Source organism: Pipra filicauda, unplaced genomic scaffold (assembly GCF_003945595.2).
Source record: "Pipra filicauda isolate LSUMZ 115617 unplaced genomic scaffold, ASM394559v2 scaffold423_size595307_pilon, whole genome shotgun sequence".
Taxonomy (NCBI): Eukaryota; Metazoa; Chordata; class Aves; order Passeriformes; family Pipridae; genus Pipra; species Pipra filicauda.
In genome coordinates, this window is record NW_024104558.1 from 112,585 (window position 1) to 137,978 (window position 25,394).

Genomic DNA, 25,394 nt, shown 5'->3' on the forward strand with positions numbered 1-25,394 from the left:
TGTCAGGTTTGTGTGTTGTGGTTTAAGATTTAACCTCCTGCTGGTGGTAACTGGATGCTTTTCCCCATGAATTACAGAGGTGGCTGCAAGATATCAATGTATAAAACCCTGCATTTATTGTGTTTTATCATTCTCAGGGTGATGGTGATGGACATGACCCACCCCCTGGGGCTCTGCAGGCTCTGAGCACCATCACTGCTGTCATTGTCACAACTGAAACTCTGGTTTGTTTGTATTTTGGTGTCCCTGGGATTTATAAAACCCTTGGAATTTTAACAACAAGCCTTTCCTGAGCTTCTCATAAAAACAATGGAATTAAAATGTAATAGTACATTATGGTTGCACTCCAGACTGTGATCCCACAGACTGGGACTGGGGTGTTCCCGCTGCTTTCCCGGTGTCTCCAGATCCTGTGGGATGTGGAGGGCCTGTTGGATCCTTGCTGGCAGCAATTCTGTGTCCAGCCTTGAACATGAGGGATCAGAGAAGACCATGTTTTCATCTTGGAGTCACAGGAGATATTTCTTGCCATTGCAGAAGGCAAAGAACCCTGATCCTGTCCCAAAACAGGACCAGCTTTTCAGGAATCCTCCCTGACATGTCTGAGCTGGTCAGAAAACCCTTCAGTGATGGGGAGCCCAACATTTCCCTACACAATCCTTCCAACACTTCCCTGTCTTTACCACTACAAAGTATTTGGGTTTTTTTCCCTCTTACATTCCTGCTCTTCATCCCTCACTCACCCTGGGCAGGAACAGTTTCTGTCCTCACAGGACACATTCACACCCTTTTCTTTCATCCAAAATACTCCTTGCAGCCATTCCAGTGAGCCCTTTTTTCCATGACTTTCTTCCCCCTGACCTCCAGGTACAGCAGCTCTGACGCATTTCTTTGGAGGAAACCGTGGGATTGGGAAGAACAAACTGTCCTTCATTTTCCTTGAAAATAACTTCTTGTTGCAGCTCTCCCAGATTATTGTTATTATTGTTGTTATTATTGTTGTTACAATACTTCGAAAAGTTTGTGTTCTCAAGGCATAAGCAATCCAAGGGAAAGCAGCTCAAGTATTTTCTTGGATCGATTTTCCATTTGGGAATGTTTCAAGAGCTCCTGATGCAGCTTTGTGGGGACGTTGAGCACTGGAGCTGCAAGGTTTAGTTTCCCAGTTGGAAACCTGTATGTGGGATATCTTCCAGGAAGGACAGAGCTGGGAGAGACCTTCTGAGCCCAATCCAGGCCTGCTGTCCATGGATCCCATTCCCAAAGGCACGGTGCTCCCCCCTCAGCTCCCCCCTCCCTCCCCAAGCCGAGCGCTCTCAAAGTTACAAAGCTCCTTTGAAATCCAAATTATGTTTATTTGTAGCCAATTTTTTCCTCAATTGGCTTCATGCCAACATTGTCTTTATGCTTAAATAGGTATCCCAGCTCTTTCCTGGGTGTTTGCATGTGCAGCAATCCCACCCTTTGTTTTTGTAGGCAAAGCAAACTGACACTGTCTTCTGGAAAAGCTGCCTTGCTCCTTCTCCTGCTCCTTGTCAAGGAAGGCTCTCAGCCATCCAAAATCATTCCCACACAAGTTATATATGGAAAGCATCTCTCTGTGACCACCCAAGTGCCATCACCTCTTAGGTAAAACCCAAGTATTTATAAATTCATTTACTGGATGTTGGAAAAGGAGCTAAAACAGCACAAACATCCACGGAGAACAAGGAGGGGAAAATTTGGCACATCCACCTGGGAACAACGAGGATGGTTTGAGTTGGAAGGGACCTTAAATCTGATCCCATCCCACCCCCTGCCATGGGGGGGACACCTTCCACTAGCCCAGGTTGTTCCAACCTGGCCTTGGACACTTCCAGGGATGGGGCAGCCACAGCTTTTCTGGGCAACCTGTGCCAGGGCCCCCCCACCCTCCTAACCAGGAATTCCTTCCCAATATCCAGTCTAAACACTGAGCTTCACAGAAGGGCTGTTGGAGCCTCACACTGCATCCTGTGATTCGTTTGGCTCCCTGCTTTGATGTTCTCTTTGATGGTCTGGCACAGGGATCCAAAGCACCTTTGGCTGCACCACTGGCTCGGGAGGATGGAGGTGGGAAGGAGTTTGGCAAAACCTTCCTCTGCACCACAAAAATGTTGCTTAGAGATCTCCCAGCAGGACTCTGGGCCTGAGTCTGTGTAGCTCCTGTGTGCTGAGCTTTGAGAAGGAGCTAAGGAAATTATTTTATTGGTGAAAACTGGTGGCTTTTCATCTTTCTTCACACACAGAACTAAGGATCCTCTTGACATGGTTCCCATGGGACTGGTGGTATTGTCCCTTCACCCTGTGTGCTCCCAGGAGGGTGGGTTTAGTGCTAAAAGGAAGAGGGAATAGGTGCCAAAAGGCCTCAAAAATGGTGCTGTGACGTGATGTGCGAGAGCAGCAAAGCTGCTGGACACAAACTTGCTCCCTGTTGTCCTGCAGGTCCTGGAAAAGGACATTTCAAGGCTCTATTAGTTGCAAAAGCCTGGAGCTCTTATTTGGGGCAGATCTGGGCTGTAAAGACCAGTTGTGTTTTCCACAGCCATGTGTGGGTTTGACACCTGGGCAGGGGATGTCTGAGGGCTCAGATCCCACCCCCTTCCTCCCGAGGGGGCTGTGGGTGATCCCTGGAGCCAGGAATTCCTTGCCAGGGATGGATTGGGTTCCTCCAGCTGAAGAGACCATTTACAAGGGCCTGGAGTGACAGGACAAGGGGAGTGGCTTCCCACTGCCAGAGGGCAGGGTTAGATGGGATATTGGGAAGGAATTCTTGGCTGTGAGGGTGGGGAGGCCCTGGCACAGGTTGGTCAGAGAAGCTGTGGCTGTCCCATCCCTGGAAGTGTCCAAGGCCAGGTTGGATGGGGCTTGGAGCAACCTGGGATAGTGTCCATGGCAGGGGGTGGAACGAGATGAGCTTTAAGGTCCTTCCAACCCAAACCAGTCTGGGATTCTATGAAAGGAGTTGGGGCGGGAAGGGAATTGAGGACAAAGAGAAAAAGGATCATGGCCAGGCTTTGCTTGACTTTGGGTTGCCCCTGTAGGGCTGGGGCTGCACTCCCCAACCTCATGTCCTTGGCTCCAGAGGTGTTCAGCCCCCACTGGAGCCGCAGATGGTGCTGAAGGTGCCCCTTGCTCCCCTCTAAACCTCTCACCACCAGCTTATCCTCAGGGAGCAATCCCACTGCTGGTGTGTGCACAGAGCGGGGGGAAGGCGGTGTCCCATGTCTGGGGGGGTTTTGGAGACCCTGTGTGAGTGGAGGGGCTCAATCCCAGGAGAAATGAGGCAGGAGGCTGAAGCAAACCCTGCTGTGCGGCTCCTTCTCCCCCACCTCGGTCTGCACAGAGAACGATGGTGCCGCACAAACCCTAAACCCCCGGCAGGGTTTCCCAAAGCTGCCCCATCCCCTTTCCCCTCGCCAAACCCCCGTACTGGGCACGGCCCGGGCAGGGGAAGGTTTACTCGGGGCTGGGTGAGGCTGACTCAGAGCCGGGCTCAGCTCTGGGGCTGGAGCGGGAGCGTCTCCCCCGCTCCTCCCGCACCCCCGGCCCGGCCCCGGCGGCTGCAGCAAGACGGGGCCGGTCCCTGCGTGTGCCTCGCCTTTGTCTGGGCCGGGTGAGCACACACTGCTGCAGGGAGGTGTTTTAACCAGGAAAAAACCACGCGGGGCTCGATTGTTCCCCGAACCCGTGGAAAATTCCTCCTGTTCCCTCTCCCCTTTGCTCGAGCAGCTCCAAAACATGCGCGTAGGGGAAGGGGGGGAGGAGGGAGGTGTCTGTACCTTTGGGGTGGGAGCTGCTGCTCTTTCATTCCTGCCTCTAAATGATTTATTGGGAAAGACTCGCTGGGAGAAGCACAGCAATCACGGAGCGTTTTGGGACCAGCCATTTAAATGTCACCCGGGAAAGAATGGGAACAAATGAATCCCTGCCACCCCATCCCCCATCCCTCCCCTTCCCATCTGGCACAAGCCAAAGCAGATGGCAGAGGTGGCCGTGGCAGAGGGTGCTGGGCCATCCCTGCCAGTCCCGAGCTCCCCTGGGCTGGGGGCACTTCCCTGGGCAGAGGGACAGGGAATGGGCAGGGGTGGCTGATGGCAGGGTGCCCCATGGCAGGGGGTGATGTGCTGGCCCTGGGCAGTGCTTTGGGTCTCGTCCTACAAACTCTATGGGTCCCTCCATCCTTCCTGCCCCTCATCCTGGGTCCCTCCTGCCTCTTCCCCATGGATTTGCTTTGCTGGGCTGCTCCGGTTTCATTTCATTGCCTTTTTCAGACCCTGCCTTTTTAACCTGCATTTCTGGCTCCTTTGCTCGCCCATGTCCCCGATTCTTCCCCTTCTCCCTTTTCTGTTCCCTGCTCCCTCTGCTCCCAGTGCTGCCCAGCTTTCCCCTTCACCTCCTGCTCTGCCTCTTGTGTTTCCTTTGTGTTCTTGGATATAAGGAAAGGAAAATCTCGCTGAGACACGGCTGAGAGGCTTTTCATTAAGATTTGAGGCTGACTGGGGTGACTTTTTAACTCCCTTTTTTAATTCCCTGTGCAAACCATGCCTTCCCTCAGCACTCTGCACTATAGGCTGGGTGGGGAGGGGGATTTCTGCTTCTGGGATGTGCTGAGCAGGGGATCAAGGTGATTCCTGGCTGTGGGATGTGGTGAGCAGTGGATCAAGGATGATTTGGGGTTGTGGGGTGTGAACAGTGGATCAAGGAGGATTCCTGGTTGTGGGATGTGAGCAGTGGACAAAGGATGATTTGGGGTTGTGGGATGTGGTGAGCAGTGGATCAAGGCTGATTTGGGGTTGTGGGATATGAGCAGTGGATCAAGGATGATTTTGGGTTGTGAGATGTGGGAAACAGTGGATTGAGGATCATTCCTGGCTGTGGGATGTGGGAAGCAGTGGATCAAGGATGATTTTGGGTCATGGGATGTGGCGAGCAGTGGATTGTGTTTCTGGTCAGGGCACAGGAAAAACTGTTGCTTGGCTGCTGGAAGCTGAACTGAACAAACCTCTGGAAGATCCTGTTGTTTTGGGGGGTGGATTCAGGGTTGAACCCTGTGACAAAAATGCAAAGTGCTCCAGTAAACTCATCTGGGATCTTCTACAGCCCATCCCAGTGGATTTATTTACCCTCCTGTGTTGTGGAGCACAGCAAATGTGATTCCCTCTGTTCCCAGGCAGGAAAGCTGTCACTCTGTGGGATGGGGGGATCAGCCCTGAGCAGAGCCCACTGTAGGTCCAGAGCTGGAGCTCAGCCCAAGCCTCCTGCAAGGATTTCTGCAGCCTGTGCCCATCAGCCCCATTGTGCTCGTGGAATGCCATGGGCTGCCCAGACAGGCCTCTCCTCTCTGCCCCTGGTGTGAGCTGGGCTGATCCTCAAACATTCCCTGGATTGGTGTTCCTGGCACCTGCAATGCTTTTGGCACCCAAGAGGCTCGGGCTGGGCCCTTTTGCCTGGATTTTTGCCTCTTCAATTTGTTTTCTTCTGCTCTGAAATCCCTCCTGTGCCCCCAGTGTCTCTGAAACTTGGTAGAGCCTCTTCCCCAGGGGGTGGAACAGGAGATCCAGGTCCTTAGCTGGGGCTGCCTGTGGGATGTGACAGGAGCCACCCAACTGCCACTGTCATTGCCTTCACTCTCTAGTGCTCAAATCCAGGTTTGTAGCAAATCCTGACTCCTACAGAAACCAAGGGAGGGAAAATCATGGAAAGTCCTGAGCTGGAAGGGACCCACAAGGATCACTGAGGGAGCTGGAGGCATGTCCTTGTCTAGTGAGGAGCTGCTCCTGTCATTCCTCTCCATTTATTCTCTTTTTTCCCCAAGACCTTGAGCTCTCAGATTTCTCTTCACTGCCCAGGCCTGGCCGGGACAGCAGGGAGGGACATTGGAAGGGTTTCATTTCAAGCACTTGGGAAACTGCAGCTGAAGTGCAGGAACTCTGCAGTGACCTCCTGTCCCTTCTTGCCTTTGAATTCCTCACTTCCCTCTTTTCCATGGAAGGGGAGAGCTGCTCTATTTAGGGACTGGTGAACTCCTCATCAAAGGCATCTCCAGTTACTTTTCTGTGGCTCTCGAGGTCCCAGTTCACTGTTTTTCCCTGGAATGATGGTGTGGGAAGGCAGGGATGGAGCCAGGTGTGGCTCCCAAACCAGTCCCTGGAGCCTCTGCCTTCCCCCCACACCAGCAGCCTGTCCCTGCTCAGCTTTGGCAATGATTGCACTCAGGAACCAGGACTTGTGGGACTGAGCTCATGGCACCGGCGAGTTCCGCGACTGGAGCGATCCCACGGCATTTTTTCCACGTGAACAACACCAAGAATCCCTTTTTTGGGCACACGGTGCATCCCACCACGGGCACAGTCACACCCAGAGGCACCCACAGGGCTACAGGGAATCCAGAGCCCAGGGAATCTGGAGAAAGGTGGGGTGGAACTGGTGTAAATCCACAGTAATTCCACTGGTTCTGCTGGAGTTAGACCAGAATTTCTGTCCATGTCACTGACATGTGGGGACACAGCCTGAAGGACATGGGGAATTGAAGCCAATCTGGGAATTTCCTGGCAGTGACCTTCATGCCAGGAGGCAGAAATTGGGACAGCAGCAGAAGGAGCAGCTGGAGGTTGGATCCAGGTTGGATCCTGCCATGCCCAGAAGTTTATTCACTGTTTTCTTGCTACACTCCGTCTCACTCAGTCTGTAAATCACCCTCCCTTTGTACCTCCTCGGATCCCCAATTGGCAGAAGTTACACAGTTTTACCGCTTATGCCATTTTCTGGCCCGTTTATGTCCCATAAATTAAGTCAACGATGAGCCTGGCGTGGGATCTTGGAAGTTTTCCCCAGCAGGATCAGCGTCTCCCCTTTAATTAAATCACAGGTTCCTTGTGAATCCTCGTGCTGTGAAAAGCCTTAACACAGTAATTTATGGGAAATCTGGTTTGATGTGCAGACCTGGGCCCTGCTTTTACCCCTGGACACAATTCCAGAGCTCCTGTAAATCCTCTGGCTTTGCTGGCTCTGCGAGTCAGGGGCTGAGCAGGCCCGAGTCTGAATTTGGGCTGAGTCTGAGAGCACAGACCCTCCCTCCAGGTGGGTTTTAAACCCTTTCCCACAGTATGGAAACTTGGCTTCAGCTGCATCCCACAGCAATGAGATCCATGTCTCACTTCCATGTCTGTAGGCACTGATCTCTCTGGGACCAGGGACAGGACCCGGGGAAGGGCTGGAGCTGTGCCAGGGGGTTGGGATGGATCTCAGGGAAAGGTTCTTCCCCCACAGGGTGCTGGGGCACTGCCCAGGCTCCCCAGGGCAGTGGGCACGGCCCCAAGGCTGCCAGAGCTCCAGGAGCGTTTGGACAACGCTCTGAGGGACAGGGTGGGATTGTTGGGGTGTCTGTGCAGGGCCAGGAGTTGGACTGGATGATCCCTGTGGGTCCCTTCCCACTCAGGATATTCTGTGATTCAATAATGAGATTTTTCTGGATTTCAACCTGTTGCTTTCTAGTTCCATCTGGACCCCACTTGTTGTGCTTTGTGAGTTGGGGGAGGACTCCTCCCTTTCTGGAGCTCTCTGGGGTGGTTTTTTCCCTTCCAAGCTGACATTTTCCTCTCCTCAGTCCTTCCTCTGGTGGAGGCTCTGCCCTGTGCCCCACACCCACCCCTTTCCTTTCTTATCTGTGCCTTTTCCAGGGGATCAGAGAGTGCCCAGGGGATTCCTGCAAACACAGGATGCTTTTTATCCACCATCATCCCTCCACCACTCACAGCAATCCCCTGGGAGGCCTTTTTGCTGCCTCAGCCTGAGCTGCCCTTTGCACAGTTCCATCCCCAGAGGTCCCTGAGCAGCATCAGCTCCTTTGCAGCCCAGCTCTGCACAGGGGTGATGGCTTTTCAAAGAACCAGAGTGATCCTGGTTATGGATTGTGGTGCCTGGATCCCACCCCTCCTTCTGAGAGCTGGAGACAGCTCCAACCAGCAGCAGGTAAAATGGAAGGCAGGAGAAATGTCCCTGGGATGGAGGATTTCCCTGTGTGAGTGGAAGAGTCTCTGCCCAGCCAGGGCACTCCTCCTGTCCCACTGGGGGATGGGGGAACAAAGCAGTGGGCAGGGAAGCTGCTCCAGTTCCTCTGGGCACAGCAGGAGTTGTCCCATGTGATAGTGTTTGGTGCCACACCAGATTTCCCCTCCTTGTCCCACCCTCTGCTCCAGGGCAAACCCTGTGTCCCTGGGACAGGAGGGATCCAGGCAGCTCCCATCAGGCAGGAGGTGCCACAGGGGTGTCCAAAATCTGGGTTTTAAAAAACAGCCCCAAATGTTAACACATGTAAAGCATCTGCTTGGCAGAGACACCACATGTCCAACCCCACATGTCAGATCCTTTCCAGCCCTTTTCCACATCCCGGCCTGTCGTTCCCACTGCCCTGCCTGCTTAGTCCTATTTATAGAGCGCCTTTCAACGGAGTCTCTGGGCTTTTAACCTTTATTCTTGGAAAATTATTCACTTCTTGGACCTGCCAGGGAGCAATTACTCACCCAAACTCCTCCCCAGCCCGACTTGAAAAGAAATTCCCACGAGGCAGCGTCGGATTCCCCGCGGCCAAGCCCCGGCTGTGCCTCGTGCCAGGGCCTGTCCCGGCCTGTCCCGGGGCTCTCAGCCTGGCTCTGCTCTTCATTCACCTGCACAAAGGCTTTGCTGCCTTTGATGCTTCTCCCATGAGATCACAGCCCTTCCCAGGCAGGAGCAAAATGCTCCCAATGGGATCCTGGCACCGGCTTTCTCCAAGTTTCTTCCTCGTTCTCTTCTCCTCACCTGCCGGGCCACCACACTGTCTGGAAATGTTCAGAAAACGTGGATGTGGCACTGGGGGACATGGTGCTGATTGATGGCTGGACTTAATGATCTTAAGGATCTTTTCCAGCCTGGATGATTCCGTGGTTCTCTGGTCGCTGCAGGACGGAAGATCCCAGTGGGGAAGATCCCAAAGATTTGAAGCTCAGAGCCCAGCAATTTGGGGGGGTGGTTGGTTCCCCAGCTGGGGATGGCTTCTGTGGAGCCACCAGCATTCCTAAAGCACCTCCCTGGCGTTCTGTAGGGTGGGGATTAACCAGCAGGTTGCTGGAGATGAGTGTCCCTGCCTGGGATCCACCAACACCACCAGAGCCTGGTGGGGATGGAGAAGGTTCTTCTGGCCCACATCTCTGGAAGGCAGAGGTGGTTAAAGGGGTGGTATCTTCTGCTCTTCTTGCTCTTGCTGGTAATATCCTTGGATATGTACAACATGGAACCACCTGCAGAGACCTCGGGGGCCGTGCCCTGCTGGCCCTGCTCCTTCCTGAAGTGCAGATCCCTGAGCCTGGCAAACACCTGGAGACTGGGAGCAGCTGGTGCCTGAGGCTTCTGCAGTGTTTGGTATGGAAAAACCCCCTCGTGGTTCTGAGTGGCTCATTTGGGGCCTCACTTGGGGCTGGAGGAGGAAATTCCTGCAGGCTGTTGTTTGAATTTCAGTGGAACAGGAAGAGAAAAGCAACAGAAGGGCTCAGCTGACTCTGCTTTTATCCCCCAGTGAGGCAGGCTGGGCACGTGTGGGGTGAGGAGGAGGGAGGGGAACTGGTGAAATGTGGGTAGTTGTGGTAAAATGTTTGGTTTGAAGTTTTGCTGCAAACTGGGTCCCTTGAAGAGCTTCAGCGCAGCCCTGAGGCACCGCCCAGGGCAGCTGAACTTCCATCAAACCCCAAACAGCAGAGCCAGGGCTGGGAGGGGACACCCAGGCCCTGCTACTGCCCTCCAAACCCCCTCCATCTACTCTGCCAGGAGGGAGCCCACAGCTGGATCCAGGTCCCTGCTCCTTTAGTTGGGATGGACAAAGTCACCAAACCTTCACTGTCACTTGAAGAGTCCTGATCCAGGAGATCCCAGGATTCCAGACTGATTTGGGTTGGGAGGGACCTTAAAGCCCATCCAGTCCCACCCCCTGCCATGGGCAGGGACACCTTCCATCAGCCCAGGTTGCTCCAAGCCCTGTCCAACCTGGCCTTGGACACTCCCAGGGATGGGGCAGCCACAGCTGCTCTGGGCAACCTGTGCCAGGGCCTCCCCACCCTCACAGCCAGCAATTCCTTCCCAATATCCCATCTCACCCTTGAGACCGTTCCCCCTTGTCCTGTCCCTTCAGGTCCTTGTCCTCAGTCCCTCTCCAGCTCTCCTGGAGCCCCTTTAGGCCCTGGAAGGGGCTCTCAGCTCTCCCTGGAGCCTTCTCTCCTCCAGGTGACCCCCCCAGCTCTCCCAGCCTGGCTCCATGGATGTGAGGGCACAGCCAGGGACAGATCCCAGCTGGCAGGGACAGGGAGCATTTTCCTGCTGGGGAGCAGCTCCTCACCTGCTCCTCTGCCCACTCCTGCCCCTGTTGCCGTTGTTTCATCATTCCATCATCACTTCCAATATTGGTTCTCCCAGAGCCTGCAGGCTCCTGCCCCAGCTCCTCCCTGGCTCGCTGCCCTTTCCCTGCGTGTCTCTGCACCTTCCTGCCCCAGCCTGGGGCACATTTCATTTCTTTGGGCCTTTTCTGCCAAGAAATACCAGACTGGTGTCGTAGACAATCCTGGGAACTCAGTCAGTCTGTGTTGAACTCTGTGAGCCAGGGTGTGATCCACACCCTGCCCCGGAACACGGCCCAGGCTCTGGGATTGGGTGGGAATGAGGGGCAGGAGGGAAAAGAGAAGGGTCAGTGCTCACGTTATCATGTGGGGTTGGAGAGAAAACAGCATAAAAACCCGGGCAGAGCTCCAGACTGGATGATTCCTTAACTTTTGGGAGCCACCCTGGGTGGAGGGACTTCAAGTCCCTTGGAAGCCCTTCCTCCAGGAGCCCCCTTGCACTCAAGGTTCATTCCTGAATCCTCTCCTCTGTCACTCCTTAAAAAAATCCACCAAAGCTTGTATTAATCATGGCAAGCTGGGGATTGGGTTGCAGCCTGGCTGTTCCAGGGTATTTACTTCCCTGTGGGGATGATGGAGCTGAGGAGGAGGATCAGGCCCAAAGAGGGGCCTTTGTGATGCCAAAGAGCCACAGATTTCCTTGTAAATCTCCTGTGACCCCCTGGAGAGCTGGGGGTGCTCACCTGGAGGAGAGAAGGCTCCAGGGAGACCTGAGAGCCCCTTCCAGGGCCTAAAGAGGGTCCAGGAGAGCTGGAGAGGAACTTGGGACAAGGGATGGAGGGACAGGACAAAGGGGAATGGCTTCCCAGTGCCAGAGGGAATTTTAAAATACAAATCTTGTTGTATTTACGTAAATCTTGTTGTATTTTAAATACAATCTGCTGTTTGAGCAGGACATGGCTCAGGAACATGTGTCCAGCAGGGACATTTTGGGAAAGACCTAGAAAACATTAAAGACCATGAGCCTTGATGTCTTCTTTCTTTGGAATTGGTGGCACTGGACAGGATGGGTTAAGTGTGGTGAGCAAAAAATTAATAATCAAGAATGCGGCTTTGGAAAGGGAGTTTGCTGCTATTTTGAGGCTATTTTAGGCTATTTTGAGGCCTAAATGGTTCCTATTACATAATATATTTCGTTTGGCATTGCCGGATGAAAGTAGGGAGAGGGAAAGCTGGAACAGAAGGAACTTCACTCCAAACCCTTGTCCCCAGGTCCCAATCTTTTCTGTTCTGCTTTTAATCAGGAGTAGTTTGGACACCAGCTACAATTTTGGAGAAGGAAGATCGTCCTCAGAGTTTCCAGAACTCAGAAAGAGGACAAAGCACCTCAGGGAGGACCCAGCAGGTGCCTGGCAGGGACAGAGGGCACCAGGGCAGACAGGCCTGGCCTTGCCAGAACCCAAACCCCTCCAGCCTTCCCAGTGTCCCAAAGGAACTGGGAACCACCTGGTGGGGGGAGCAGGAAAGAGCAGACTGGGGGGTGAAACTTCTGCCCTTGCTTTCTGGAGTCTGCTGAGTCTCAATTTGGGAATTCCTTGTCTGATAACAGAGAGGGAAATGGGGAACAGGGAGGGAGGCTCTGAGGAGCTGGGAAAGCCCAGCCCAGGGCCTGGGGGTGGGTGGGACAGTCCTGCTCCTTGTGCTGTCCCTGCAGGACTTCCCGCTGTGCTTTGGGGTGGATCTGGTACTTTTATGATCCTCCTGAGACCTGAAGCTTTCCTGGAGCATCTCCTGCCTTCAGTGTCCCACAGCCCAGCTCCTGGTGCAGCTGCTGAAAACTGGGATCGTCCCTGGCCAGGGCAGAGGGATGTTTCTCTAGACACGGACTCGCTGCTTTGGCACGGAGGGGGTTTTAATGTCACTGATGGTGTCAGGGAGCCTCGGGAGAGGTGCTAAATCCAGCAGGACCTGCTCCCTGTGGGAGCAGAGGGAAGCAGCTCCTTCCTTGGGAGTGACTTGGAAAGGGAGGGACAGGTTGGCATCTGCAGCCCCTGCAGTGACAGAACCTCTCGGGATAAAGGTATTAACAAACCAACCAGTGCATCCCTCAGGAAAGTCAGGAAAGATTTGGGATTATTGGGATATTTATGTATTCCCAGGATGTTCCACCCAAAGCTTCACTTTTGTATCCCTGTCCCGGCTGTTGCAGCCCAAGAGCCCGATCCCAAACAGCCGTCCAAGGACAATCCATGTGGAATGTCGCGTTCAGGCACAGTTAAGTGCTCGTTTTCTCCTCGTAGCAACGAACAGCAAATCTTCAAAGAGAATAATGATGAGCCCTAAGTGGTGCCGGGCTGGGAGATCGTGGAACAATTGGGGAAAACAGCCGGGACTAAAAGCAGCATTTAACGGGATCTGACGCCTCCCGTTCCCGCTGGCCTGGATGCTGCTCCTGCTGCCAGGCAAAAGGAGGGAAAACCTCTGAGATCTGGGAATTGGAGTATTCGGGTCACACGGGGATTAGAGGGTGGTCGGTGTGGCTTTAATGTTAAAGCTGCTCTGAACACCTGGAGATCATTCCGTGCCGAGGGATTGATGCTTCCAGAGCTGTCTGGGATGAGCCCCATGGAAGGATCGTCCTCCACCAGCACCGGGGTCATCTGGCCTGGCTGGGGGGTGTGAGTGTCCCTGAGCCCTGGGTGACCCTACAGGGTGACACCCATCAGTCGGGGGTGTCCCTCACCCCTGTGTGACCCCAGGGGGGTGACACCCATGAGCTGGGGGTGTCCCTCCCCCCTGCGCCATCCCCAGGGGTGGGATCTCTGCCTGCAGGACACTCCCGTGCCGTGCTCTTCCCACCAGACACGGATGTCACAGGGAGGGCAGAGGTTCAGGGTGGAAAGGGCTCCCCTCACCCTCTCTGTCACCCCCTCTGCTCTTCACAGAGACCTGACAAGCTCATTTCATCCCAGAGCACATCCACCCAGCTCCTGACCAGTGACAAAAGTGTTCCATGTGTGTTTTGTGCCCCCCAGCCTCATCTCTGGTCACGGTGAGGGGTGGCCCGAACTCCAGCCAGCCCTGGGACTGAGATCTGTGACTGGACCTTGCAGGGACCAGGCCCTGGGGGCAGGACTTTGTCTGCTCCTTGTCCTGCTCAGCTCTGCCCAGTCTGTCAGCAAGGGAAACCCAGACCCTGAACACGGTCAGGACCCTGCTCCAGGGTGGGTCTGTGTGTCCAGCACCACGGCCCGTGGATGGACGGAGGGATGGACGGATGGATGGAAGGATGGATGGATGGATGGATGGATGGATGGATGGATGGATGGATGGACGGATGGATGGATGGACGGACAGATGGATGCATGCATGGATGGACGGATGGATGGATGGATGGATGGATGGACAGACAGATGGAAGGATGGATGGATGGATGGATGGATGGATGGATGGATGGACGGATGGATGGATGGACAGACAGATGGAAGGATGGATGGATGGATGGATGGATGGATGGATGGATGGATGGATGGATGGACAGACAGATGGACAGACGGATGGATGGATGGATGGATGGATGGATGGACAGACAGATAGATGCATGCATGGACGGATGGATGGATGGAGAGATGGATGGACAGACAGATGGACGGATGGACGGATGGATGGATGGATGGATGGATGGACAGACAGATGGACGGATGGACGGATGGATGGATGGATGGATGGATGGACGGATGGATGGATGGACGGATGGATGGATGGACGGACAGATGGATGCATGCATGGACGGACGGATGGATGGATGGATGGATGGATGGACGGATGGATGGATGGATGGATGGATGGATGGATGGATGGATGGATGGATGGATGGACGGACAGATGGATGCATGCATGGCCGGATGGATGAATGGACGGATGGATGGATGGACGGACAGATGGATGCATGCATGGACGGACGGATGGATGGATGGATGGATGGATGGACGGATGGATGGATGGACGGATGGATGGATGGACGGACAGATGGATGCATGCATGGACGGACGGATGGATGGATGGATGGATGGATGGATGGATGGATGGATGGACGGACAGATGGATGCATGCATGGCCGGATGGATGGATGGACGGATGGATGGATGGACGGACAGATGGATGCATGCATGGACGGACGGATGGATGGATGGATGGACGGATGGATGGACAGATGGATGGACAGACAGATGGACGGATGGACGGATGGATGGATGGATGGATGGACGGATGGATGGATGGACGGATGGATGGATGGACGGACAGATGGATGCATGCATGGACGGACGGATGGATGGATGGATGGATGGATGGCCAGCTCTGGCTGGATTGGGAAGCCAGAAGTGCCATAGGACAGTGTTCCCCTGATGGTGTGATCACCTCTGCCATCCTCAGCTGGAGGAATGTGCTCAGCTGGTGCTTGGGCTGCAGCTCCAGGCTCCTGCAGACCCCGTGCTGGGGGGTCCTCCCAGCCTGCTCCATGGGCAGGGTGTCCCCCTGACCCACACTTTGCCTGACTTGCATTCCCACCATGGCTAAAGGGGTAGGAGGAAGAAGATCCTCCAGGATCACAGAGTCACAGAGCCATTGAGGTTGGAAAAAGACCTCCAGGATCATCGAGTGCAACCTCTGAGCAAACACCACCTGGTCCCCCAGCCCAGAGCACCGAGTGCCACGTCCAGTCCTTCCTTGGCCACCTCAGGGACTGTGGCTCCAGCACCTCCTTGGGCAGCCCCTTCCAATGCCTGAGCACCCTTTCCAGGAAGAAATTCCTGCTGCTGTCCCACCTGAGCCTCTCCTGGCACAGCTGAGGTTTCCTCCTGCCCTGTGGATGCTCCGAGCTGGGGTTCATTAAACCTGGGACTGGTCTGGGATGGCCCCTGCCCACAGAGTTTCTCCCTGCCCAGTCCCACCCCCTCTCAAACCCAGGAGAGGAGTCAGAGGACCCCCTTGGCTGTGTTTTCTGAGTGAACCAAATCCCTGGAGCTGCAGGGAGGGCCCAGGTCTGAGTTCCTGCAGCAGAACTGGTCCCAGATGCTTTCCAGGCCCACGATCCACAGGGAGGGCATGGCAGAGCCTGTCCAGGTACCAGCTGTGGGTATTGGCTCCATCTCTCTCCCTGGCTCCCTCCAACATGGGCAGTGCTCCCTGTTCCCACTGCAACACCTGGTGATGGGAAGCTACAGGAAGATCCAGCTTCCAAAATGCTCCAGGCTCTCAATTATCTGCAGCTCCTCGAGGAGGTTGCTCAGCTCCTCGTATCTACAATCTGCCATGCTGACAGATGGGGATTTGACAGGAGAAGCTCAGCTGGCACAGGGAAGATGTCTCTTCCCTTCCTGTAACTTCCCAAGTGCTTCTTAATAACCCCAGTGCTCGGAAAAGTCTGTAGTTCCTCCAATCCCACAGGAATAATCTCCCTGCTGGCTGTGTTGGTACCTCGGGGGAAGGAGGCAGCAACTGTGTGTCAGCACAGCCATTGCACAATTCCCATCCCTCCCGGGTGGGAAGAGCTGATGGAGGCTGGATCCAGCTGAAAGAGGAATTCTGGGTCAGCAGAAAATCCTTGTCAGCTCTGGGCTGTGGCCAGGTTGCCCTGGGGACACCCATGCCTTTGGGGTTTGGGCTGTGCAAGGAATCGGGATGTTCTTCCACCTGATTTCCCTGAGAAATGGTGTTTGTGGAATCCTCTCCTCCAGCCCCAGCCCCGCTCCCATCACATCCCAACCACACCCGAGGGGAGGGAGGAGGGCTCTGAGGCAGGAAGCTCCACATGCTCCTCCAGCAGGGATTTAGTGCCAGCACCTTCCCAGACCCTCCCCGGGCACCCCTGGATCAGTGGGATGGTGCAGCCTGGGGGTGACACAGCTCCTGCTGGGGCTGGGGCTGGGGCTGGCCTGGAGCTGTGCTGTGCCCAGGGGATCTGCTTTAACAGGCAACATCCAAAATCCCATCCCTAAAACCAGGCCAGGAGCCCAGCCCTGCCCTTGGGAGGGGCCGAAGGGGAAATGCTCCTTCCAAGGGCTGGAAGGTGTTTTGGATTCCCAAGCCTTGGGAACCGGGTCAAGCAAGTTCTGCTGGAGCCAGGGGTGAAATCCAAAGGGAAGAGCAGCAGGAAGCCCACCTGCACATCCAGCTGGAGCTTCTGCCCCCCTCACACCCCTGGCAGGAGCACACGGACCTGGGCTGGGGCTGCCCCAGCTCTGGGAGCTCTGGGGAGAGGGGAAATCTCATGGAGAGCAGGAAAACTCATCCCCAGAACCAACCTGTGCCGAAAATAATCCATGACTAATTTTATGCCTCTCTGATTGTCTTTTAACTTTGAGTTATAAAAAAAGGGAGAAAGGAGATGATGTCCTGGTGGGAGGATAAATAATGAGCATTGCCATGGAAACGAGGGGATGCTGCAGCACAGCTCGGCCTGCCTGGACCACCTGCCAGAGGTGACATGGGAGGGTGCTCCCCTGATGGTGTGATCACCTCTGCCATCCTCAGCTGGAGGAATGTGCTCAGCTGGTGCTTGGGCTGCAGCTCCAGGCTCCTGCAGACCCCGTGCTGGGGGGTCCTCCCAGCCTGCTCCATGGGCAGGGTGTCCCCCTGACCCACACTTTGCCTGACTTGCATTCCCACCATGGCTAAAGGGGTAGGAGGAAGAAGATCCTCCAGGATCACAGAGTCACAGAGCCATTGAGGTTGGAAAAAGACCTCCAGGATCATCGAGTGCAACCTCTGAGCAAACACCACCTGGTCCCCCAGCCCAGAGCACCGAGTGCCACGTCCAGTCCTTCCTTGGCCACCTCAGGGACTGTGGCTCCAGCACCTCCTTGGGCAGCCCCTTCCAATGCCTGAGCACCCTTTCCAGGAAGAAATTCCTGCTGCTGTCCCACCTGAGCCTCTCCTGGCACAGCTGAGGTTTCCTCCTGCCCTGTGGATGCTCCGAGCTGGGGTTCATTAAACCTGGGACTGGTCTGGGATGGCCCCTGCCCACAGAGTTTCTCCCTGCCCAGTCCCACCCCCTCTCAAACCCAGGAGAGGAGTCAGAGGACCCCCTTGGCTGTGTTTTCTGAGTGAACCAAATCCCTGGAGCTGCAGGGAGGGCCCAGGTCTGAGTTCCTGCAGCAGAACTGGTCCCAGATGCTTTCCAGGCCCACGATCCACAGGGAGGGCATGGCAGAGCCTGTCCAGGTACCAGCTGTGGGTATTGGCTCCATCTCTCTCCCTGGCTCCCTCCAACATGGGCAGTGCTCCCTGTTCCCACTGCAACACCTGGTGATGGGAAGCTACAGGAAGATCCAGCTTCCAAAATGCTCCAGGCTCTCAATTATCTGCAGCTCCTCGAGGAGGTTGCTCAGCTCCTCGTATCTACAATCTGCCATGCTGACAGATGGGGATTTGACAGGAGAAGCTCAGCTGGCACAGGGAAGATGTCTCTTCCCTTCCTGTAACTTCCCAAGTGCTTCTTAATAACCCCAGTGCTCGGAAAAGTCTGTAGTTCCTCCAATCCCACAGGAATAATCTCCCTGCTGGCTGTGTTGGTACCTCGGGGGAAGGAGGCAGCAACTGTGTGTCAGCACAGCCATTGCACAATTCCCATCCCTCCCGGGTGGGAAGAGCTGATGGAGGCTGGATCCAGCTGAAAGAGGAATTCTGGGTCAGCAGAAAATCCTTGTCAGCTCTGGGCTGTGGCCAGGTTGCCCTGGGGACACCCATGCCTTTGGGGTTTGGGCTGTGCAAGGAATCGGGATGTTCTTCCACCTGATTTCCCTGAGAAATGGTGTTTGTGGAATCCTCTCCTCCAGCCCCAGCCCCGCTCCCATCACATCCCAACCACACCCGAGGGGAGGGAGGAGGGCTCTGAGGCAGGAAGCTCCACATGCTCCTCCAGCAGGGATTTAGTGCCAGCACCTTCCCAGACCCTCCCCGGGCACCCCTGGATCAGTGGGATGGTGCAGCCTGGGGGTGACACAGCTCCTGCTGGGGCTGGGGCTGGGGCTGGCCTGGAGCTGTGCTGTGCCCAGGGGATCTGCTTTAACAGGCAACATCCAAAATCCCATCCCTAAAACCAGGCCAGGAGCCCAGCCCTGCCCTTGGGAGGGGCCGAAGGGGAAATGCTCCTTCCAAGGGCTGGAAGGTGTTTTGGATTCCCAAGCCTTGGGAACCGGGTCAAGCAAGTTCTGCTGGAGCCAGGGGTGAAATCCAAAGGGAAGAGCAGCAGGAAGCCCACCTGCACATCCAGCTGGAGCTTCTGCCCCCCTCACACCCCTGGCAGGAGCACACGGACCTGGGCTGGGGCTGCCCCAGCTCTGGGAGCTCTGGGGAGAGGGGAAATCTCATGGAGAGCAGGAAAACTCATCCCCAGAACCAACCTGTGCCGAAAATAATCCATGACTAATTTTATGCCTCTCTGATTGTCTTTTAACTTTGAGTTATAAAAAAAGGGAGAAAGGAGATGATGTCCTGGTGGGAGGATAAATAATGAGCATTGCCATGGAAACGAGGGGATGCTGCAGCACAGCTCGGCCTGCCTGGACCACCTGCCAGAGGTGACATGGGAGGGTGCTCCCCTGATGGTGTGATCACCTCTGCCATCCTCAGCTGGAGGAATGTGCTCAGCTGGTGCTTGGGCTGCAGCTCCAGGCTCCTGCAGACCCCGTGCTGGGGGGTCCTCCCAGCCTGCTCCATGGGCAGGGTGTCCCCCTGACCCACACTTTGCCTGACTTGCATTCCCACCATGGCTAAAGGGGTAGGAGGAAGAAGATCCTCCAGGATCACAGAGTCACAGAGCCATTGAGGTTGGAAAAAGACCTCCAGGATCATCGAGTGCAACCTCTGAGCAAACACCACCTGGTCCCCCAGCCCAGAGCACCGAGTGCCACGTCCAGTCCTTCCTTGGCCACCTCAGGGACTGTGGCTCCAGCACCTCCTTGGGCAGCCCCTTCCAATGCCTGAGCACCCTTTCCAGGAAGAAATTCCTGCTGCTGTCCCACCTGAGCCTCTCCTGGCACAGCTGAGGTTTCCTCCTGCCCTGTGGATGCTCCGAGCTGGGGTTCATTAAACCTGGGACTGGTCTGGGATGGCCCCTGCCCACAGAGTTTCTCCCTGCCCAGTCCCACCCCCTCTCAAACCCAGGAGAGGAGTCAGAGGACCCCCTTGGCTGTGTTTTCTGAGTGAACCAAATCCCTGGAGCTGCAGGGAGGGCCCAGGTCTGAGTTCCTGCAGCAGAACTGGTCCCAGATGCTTTCCAGGCCCACGATCCACAGGGAGGGCATGGCAGAGCCTTGGGGCTGGCTGGTGCTCTGTGTCATTCCAAGGCCAGTGGAAAGCTGGAAAGCCAGAGAAGAGAAGCTGTGTCATCAAAGCCAGGAGTCAATATTTAGCCTGGAAGCTGCTCCCCTGCCCTCCCCAGCCCTTCCACCAGCAGCTCTCACAGCCAGATCATGTTTCCCCCCTCCCAGAGACACTTTTATCAGTCTCAGGGCAAGGGAAAAGCTGGGATTTGGGGGGGTTTCAAGGGATTAGGAAAGAATTTGCCTCTGGGAATCTCTTTCCTCCATCTGCCTGGGATAAACCATGGGATGGAGGTGGAGGCTTTGCAGCTCGGTGGGGAACTGCTCTGAGCTAAACATGTGGAGGCAAAACCACTCCTGGTCCCTCCCTGCTGCGGGAAAAGGGTGTTGAAAGGTCCTGGAAAGGGTGAGGAGAGCTCTGCATCCTGTGGCTCCACATGGGATGCAGTGGAAGGATGTTTTGCCTGAGCTCCCTGTGTGCAGACAGAGCTTGGGCAGCCCCTGGGATCTTCCCTGGAAGGAGCAGCTCACCCATGGGAAGCAGGATGGGAGCACCATGGGAAGCGTGATTAGCTGGGAGAAAAAGGCATTTTTATTTGGCCTGTTGATGATTTTCTGCTTTCATTATGTCCCTGTAAAGCAAACAGACTTTAAAAACCCTGCTGCAGTGGGAATACAGCTGGGAAAGCTGCCCTGGCTGCTGGGGGGGCTGGGTGGTTTTCACCGGGGTTGTCTGAGCACTGCTGGTCCCAGAGGATTCCTCCATCCCTCCTCCATCCATCCTGCCACCTTCCAGGGCACGTTGTTTATCCCACAGCAGTGCCCAGTCCTGTCCCTGCCAGGGAGGGGCAGTCCCTGCCCTGGAAAGCTGAGGCTGTTCCTGAGCTCCTGGAGCTGGTCCTGGTCCTAAAGCAGGGCCGTGACCCAACCTCGGCAGAGCCCTGGGAGAGGCAGTGCCTGCTTTATTCCTCCTTTGGATCTTGCAGTCAAGGGCCTTTCCCACCTTTGCTGGAGGAAAAGGTCAATATTGCAGGTGTGAGACACCACAACCTCAGGGTCGGGGTTTTTTTAAACATGAAGCCTTTTTAAAACATCAGCTCCATGTCCCCAAAGCAGGATCCACCCAGAATGTCCCACCCTGGGAGCAGTCACTGCTGCACCACATCCCTGGCACAGGGGCTCCTGCCCTGGCTGTTCCTGCCTGTGCCGAGCTGGGGGCTCTAGGAACCTCCCACAGGCAGGGCCAGAGCCCAGGGGGCCTTTGCAGCTCCCCAGAGGAGATGTTTCATCTCCTGGGAATGGGTGGGATGGGACGTCCCCCTCCTCACCTGCCTGTGGCTGTGGCTCCCAGGGATGTGGCTGCAGGAACAGGGATATCAGAGGGGCTGGAGGGCAAAAACTGGTTTTCCCCAGGGTTGTGTGAGCCCTACTGGTCCCAGGGGATTTCTCCTCCTCCTCTCTCCGTCTTCCCTGTGTCTGTCAGGTTTCTGATCCGCCTCTACATCCCCAGCACCTCCATCCATCCATCCATCCATCCATCCATCCATCCATCCATCCATCCATCCATCCCACAGCTGGCTCAGAGCCCCCGGCCTGGGGGGCAAACAGGGGCTCAGAGTTCCAGAGGGTCCTTTGCAGCTCCTGGTTGAGATGCTTTGTGTCCTGGCTCCATCCTGGGAATGGGTGGGACGGGACGTCCCCCCTCCCACCGCTCCGTGGCTGTGTCAGGGCTCCCTGGGGACGTGGCTGCAGGAACAGGGACACGGCAGGGGCCGGAGGTTTTCCCCAGGGTTGTCTGAGCCCTGCTGCTCCCAAGGGATTTCTCCTCCTCTCTCTCCATCTCCCCCGTACCTGGCAGGTCTCTGACCCACCTCTGCATCCCTCCATCCCACAACCGGCTCAGAGACCCCGGGGGCGCTCCCAGAGGGACGAGCCCCATCCCGGTGCCCTTTGGAGCCTCCCCCCGCACCCCGGTGCCCGGGGGAGCTCCCCTGCCCGCGGCCGAGCCGCGCTCCCGGGGCAGCAGCGATTGGGCGCTATTTTGCTCCTTGGGCAGCTGTCGCTGTTCATTAGCGGAGCGGGGCCAGCCCGGGGCTGCCGGCGAGGAGGAGGCAGCGCTGGGCACCCCAGGTACGGCTCTGGGGGCTCTGACCCTCCCGGTGCTCCAGGGGCACTCCGGGCATCACCCACCCCGGGCCGGGGGATTTGGGACCCCCGGGGCCCGTCCCGGCGCTGCCGGGTGAGTGTGAGCGGGGACGGAGGGGTGGGCGGGGCGGCTATTTTTGGAAGTTTCTTTGATGTGAGTCAGTGGTAAAAGGCACCCCCGGGAGCTCGGGGGGCAGAAGTCCCGGCGGCAGCGGAGCAGAGCGGATTGTTTGCTGAGCGGCTGCGATTTGGGGCATTGAAGAGAGGGGCTGGTGTGAGCAGTGACCGGATGGATGGTCGGGCAGGTGTGGGGCAGGTTCCCTGTGCGGGGTCAGGGGGAGCCAAGGGCTGGAGCTGGACCTGGGGGCTGTGGGTGACCAGCCTTTCCATGGGCAAAATGTCCCTGGCATTGGTGTCCATCCCTGGCATTGGTGCCCATCCCTGGCATTTTGGTGTCCATCCCTGGCACTGGTGTCCATCCCTGCCCTGCCTGGCCTGGGCACTGACTGTTCTTGGATCCCCAGCTCTGAGCTGGTCCCGCGGGATCCAGCCCCAGGAAGGCTGTTCCTGCAGGTGCCACGGCCCATCCTGGCTGGTGATGGGTCCCTGCACGGGCTGTAGAGCCTGAACTGCCTCCAGCTCCTTCCAGCAGTTGGAGCTCCATGTCCTGTCTGGCAGGACAGCCCCGGGCATGGACCTGGGCAGCTCTGGGGAGAGTGAACACCTCTGGGGAGGAACAGCCAATGCCCCCCGGTCTGGAGGCTGTTTGGGCTCCTCCATCTGGGGGAGGCCCAAGAGGTGGAGGTGTGGGAAGAGCCTGGCACCCTGTGCCAGAGCCTGGGCTCAGCTGAGGGCTGGGCAACCCTGCAGGGTGTGGGGGGATGGCACTGGGCAGCCCTGCAGGGTGTGAGGGGATGGCACTGGGCAGCCCTGCAGGGTGTGAGGGGATGGCACTGGGCAGCCCTGCAGGGTGTGAGGGGATGGCACTGGGCAGCCCTGCAGGGTGTGGGGGGATGGCACTGGTGCTGCCCCCGCTCGAGTTCAATGAGAGTCCCCTGATGTGAGGTGGCAGCAGGTCCCTGTGTGGAGCTGGAGGAAGATTTGGGATGCCCTGAGGCCACCAACGAGCTGTTGAGTGGGCAGAGAATGCTCAGAGATGGCCAAGGAGGGGTGAGAGAAGAGGTACCTTGTCCTCACTTTGAGCTGCCAACCACGACTGTGGCTGTGCCAGCGCCGCTGCCAGGGTGTGTGAGGGTCTGCAGGAGAGGGCTCAGCCTGGCACAGGAGGCTCTTTGTGGTGGTGTGAAATCACAGGGTGACCTTGGGCATTGAGGAGCATCCCTGTGGCACCAACTCCATGGGAACACCAGCTGTGCCCAAGGAGCAGAGGAGGTTGTGCCCTCCTCAGTCTCCCTCACACTCAGCTGGGCTCTAAACCTGTTCTAAACCTGTGTGAATGGATGTGAAGCTCAAAAACATGGGAGAAGAACTCTGAGGAAAAATTCTGCATCTTTGTGCTTTCCCTGGGTCTGGGAGGACCCACTGTAGCCACCACGAGAGTCCTGGGGAAGGTCTGTCCCTTCCCAGCACAGAAAGGACCAGACTCACCATCACTCAAACAAAACCAAAGACTGACTTATTTATCTATTAATTTTATTTTAATTTATTTTATTTTATTTTATTTATTTATTTATCTTTATTTCCTCTTGAAAGCAAATATCTTTCAGACCTTTGGTCCTTGGCCAGAAGGTTTCCTCTTATTTATCTGTTTTGCTCCCAGTATCGAGTCTTAGGTGTCATCCTGAGAACTGGTATTTCTTCTCGGTGTTCCATGAGGGGAAAATAAACTAGAAGCAGCTCAAAGGGGGCAAAAAAAATATCTCCTTCTGGTGAGGGCTTGGCAGGAAGTGGCACTCAGATGCCAGCAGAGTGAGGGCTGGACTTGGAGCTGCCAGGAGGGCTGAGGGGTGATGAGGTTTGTTGGTGCCTCCTCAGCCCCGTAGCCCACACAGGGCAGAGAACCCTGAGGAGCCCAACACACTCCCCAGCCCTGCTTTGTTTCAGAGCTCTGGGGACCTTCCAGTTTTCTCTCCCACTCCACAGCTGGGAAAAGCCCCAAGAGTCATCCCAGAGCTCTGTTATCCTCTGGGGTGTCTTGAGCTCTTCTCTGAGGTCTGGTTGCTCCGCAGTACCTGGAACTTCTCCTTCTGTGAAGCCTCCAGACACGATTTCAGGGTGCCCAGGCACTCTCTGGGTTGTTCATCCCCCTGTGTGCCTTGGCAGGGGGTCACTGTCCCCTCAGCTGCAGCTCCACAGGGATGTCCAGGATTTTGGGGCTCAGAGTGCCCGACCTGCCCGGTGCTCCCGTTACACCCCGACCTCCCCAGCGCTGCCTCGACGGCCGAGGGGTTTCTGCAGCACTAACAGGGGAAACGTGGCCGTGATGTCCCCTCTCTGCAGGCCAGGGAGTGGCATCGAGGTGCCCACACCCCCCACCCCTGGCAGTTCCCACCTCCCCGAATTTGTCACCCAATGCCCCCCTTTGTGCTTGTCTTTGCCAGATGCCAACACTGGGGTGAGCAGCGACAGCGACAGGAGAGCAGGAGCCCATGTAAGTGCCCAAAATGGGGGGCGAGGGTGCCAGGGGGGACCCCCGTGCCAGGGCAGGGCAGGGGGATGAGCAGGGGCTGTCCCACGGCATTCCAGCCGGGAAGGCTCTGCGGGGTGTGCAGCACGTCCGTGCCGGGGCAGCCCGAGGTCCCTCAGCTGTCGCTGTCACTGATCCGTGCCCATGGGCAGCTCTGGGTGCCGCTGGCACCAACCAGGACCCAACCTCGGCCACCAAACCCCACCCAGCGCCGAGCACAGACCCCAGCGCGGCTCCCTCCCCTCCCGGCACGGCGACCCTGCCGGGATCCCCCCCGGATCCCGGATCCCCCCTGTGGATGCTGCAACCCCGCAGCCCAAACCCGGCCCCAGCGCTGCTCCAGGGGGGGATTCCCCAAGCACAGCCCGGGGGTCCACGGGCACCAGCCCACCGCGTGTGCCAGGGCCGGCTCGGGGCTAAGTCCAGCTTAGCAGATAAAAAATAAACGCCGATTTGGTTTTAAGGCTGCTGAGGGAACACGGCAGTGACGAGCCGGGTCGGAGCCACTCGGGGCTGGTGGCAGGAGCAGCTGAGCCCGGGGACAAGGAGAGTGTGGGAACTCCGAGTGTGAGCAGGCAAAGGGACTGGGGGGATGGCAACAGGACCGGGAGGGGTGGAAAAGGGACCGGGAGGGATGGAAAAGGGACCGGGAGGAGCAAAGGGGGTGCAGGGGGTGGTGAAGGGGCTGGGAAGGGACACAGGGTCGGGGTCTCTCTCCCGTGTGCTGGGGGGGCCCCAGACCCGCCCCGTGCCCCCCCCAGCCCACCCGGCCACCTCCCCCCCTCCCCGCAGGGACTAGAGGAGGGGAGTTCCCGGTTGGTGCGTGAGCAGGACCCGGAGCAGCCTGAGCCGAGCTGAGCCAAGCTGAGCCGAGCTGAGCCGAGCCGAGCC

General features: G+C 56.6%; 1 long non-coding RNA gene across 2 annotated transcripts in view; it reads left to right on the forward strand.

The window, feature by feature from the left end:
- Positions 1–25,391, forward strand: part of LOC113985959 — a 34,479-nt gene extending 9,088 nt beyond the window's left edge. Inside the window, exons 1-4 of one of the 2 annotated variants that reach the window (XR_005565116.1) lie at positions 21,893–21,950; positions 24,418–24,467; positions 24,968–25,070; positions 25,296–25,391. This is a non-coding gene — a long non-coding RNA (uncharacterized LOC113985959). Of the gene's footprint in view, positions 1–21,892; positions 21,951–24,417; positions 24,468–24,967; positions 25,071–25,295 lie in introns of those variants that run through there. The other variant, XR_005565115.1, reaches the window with a different exon arrangement.
- The last annotated feature ends 3 nt before the right edge of the window (positions 25,392–25,394 follow it).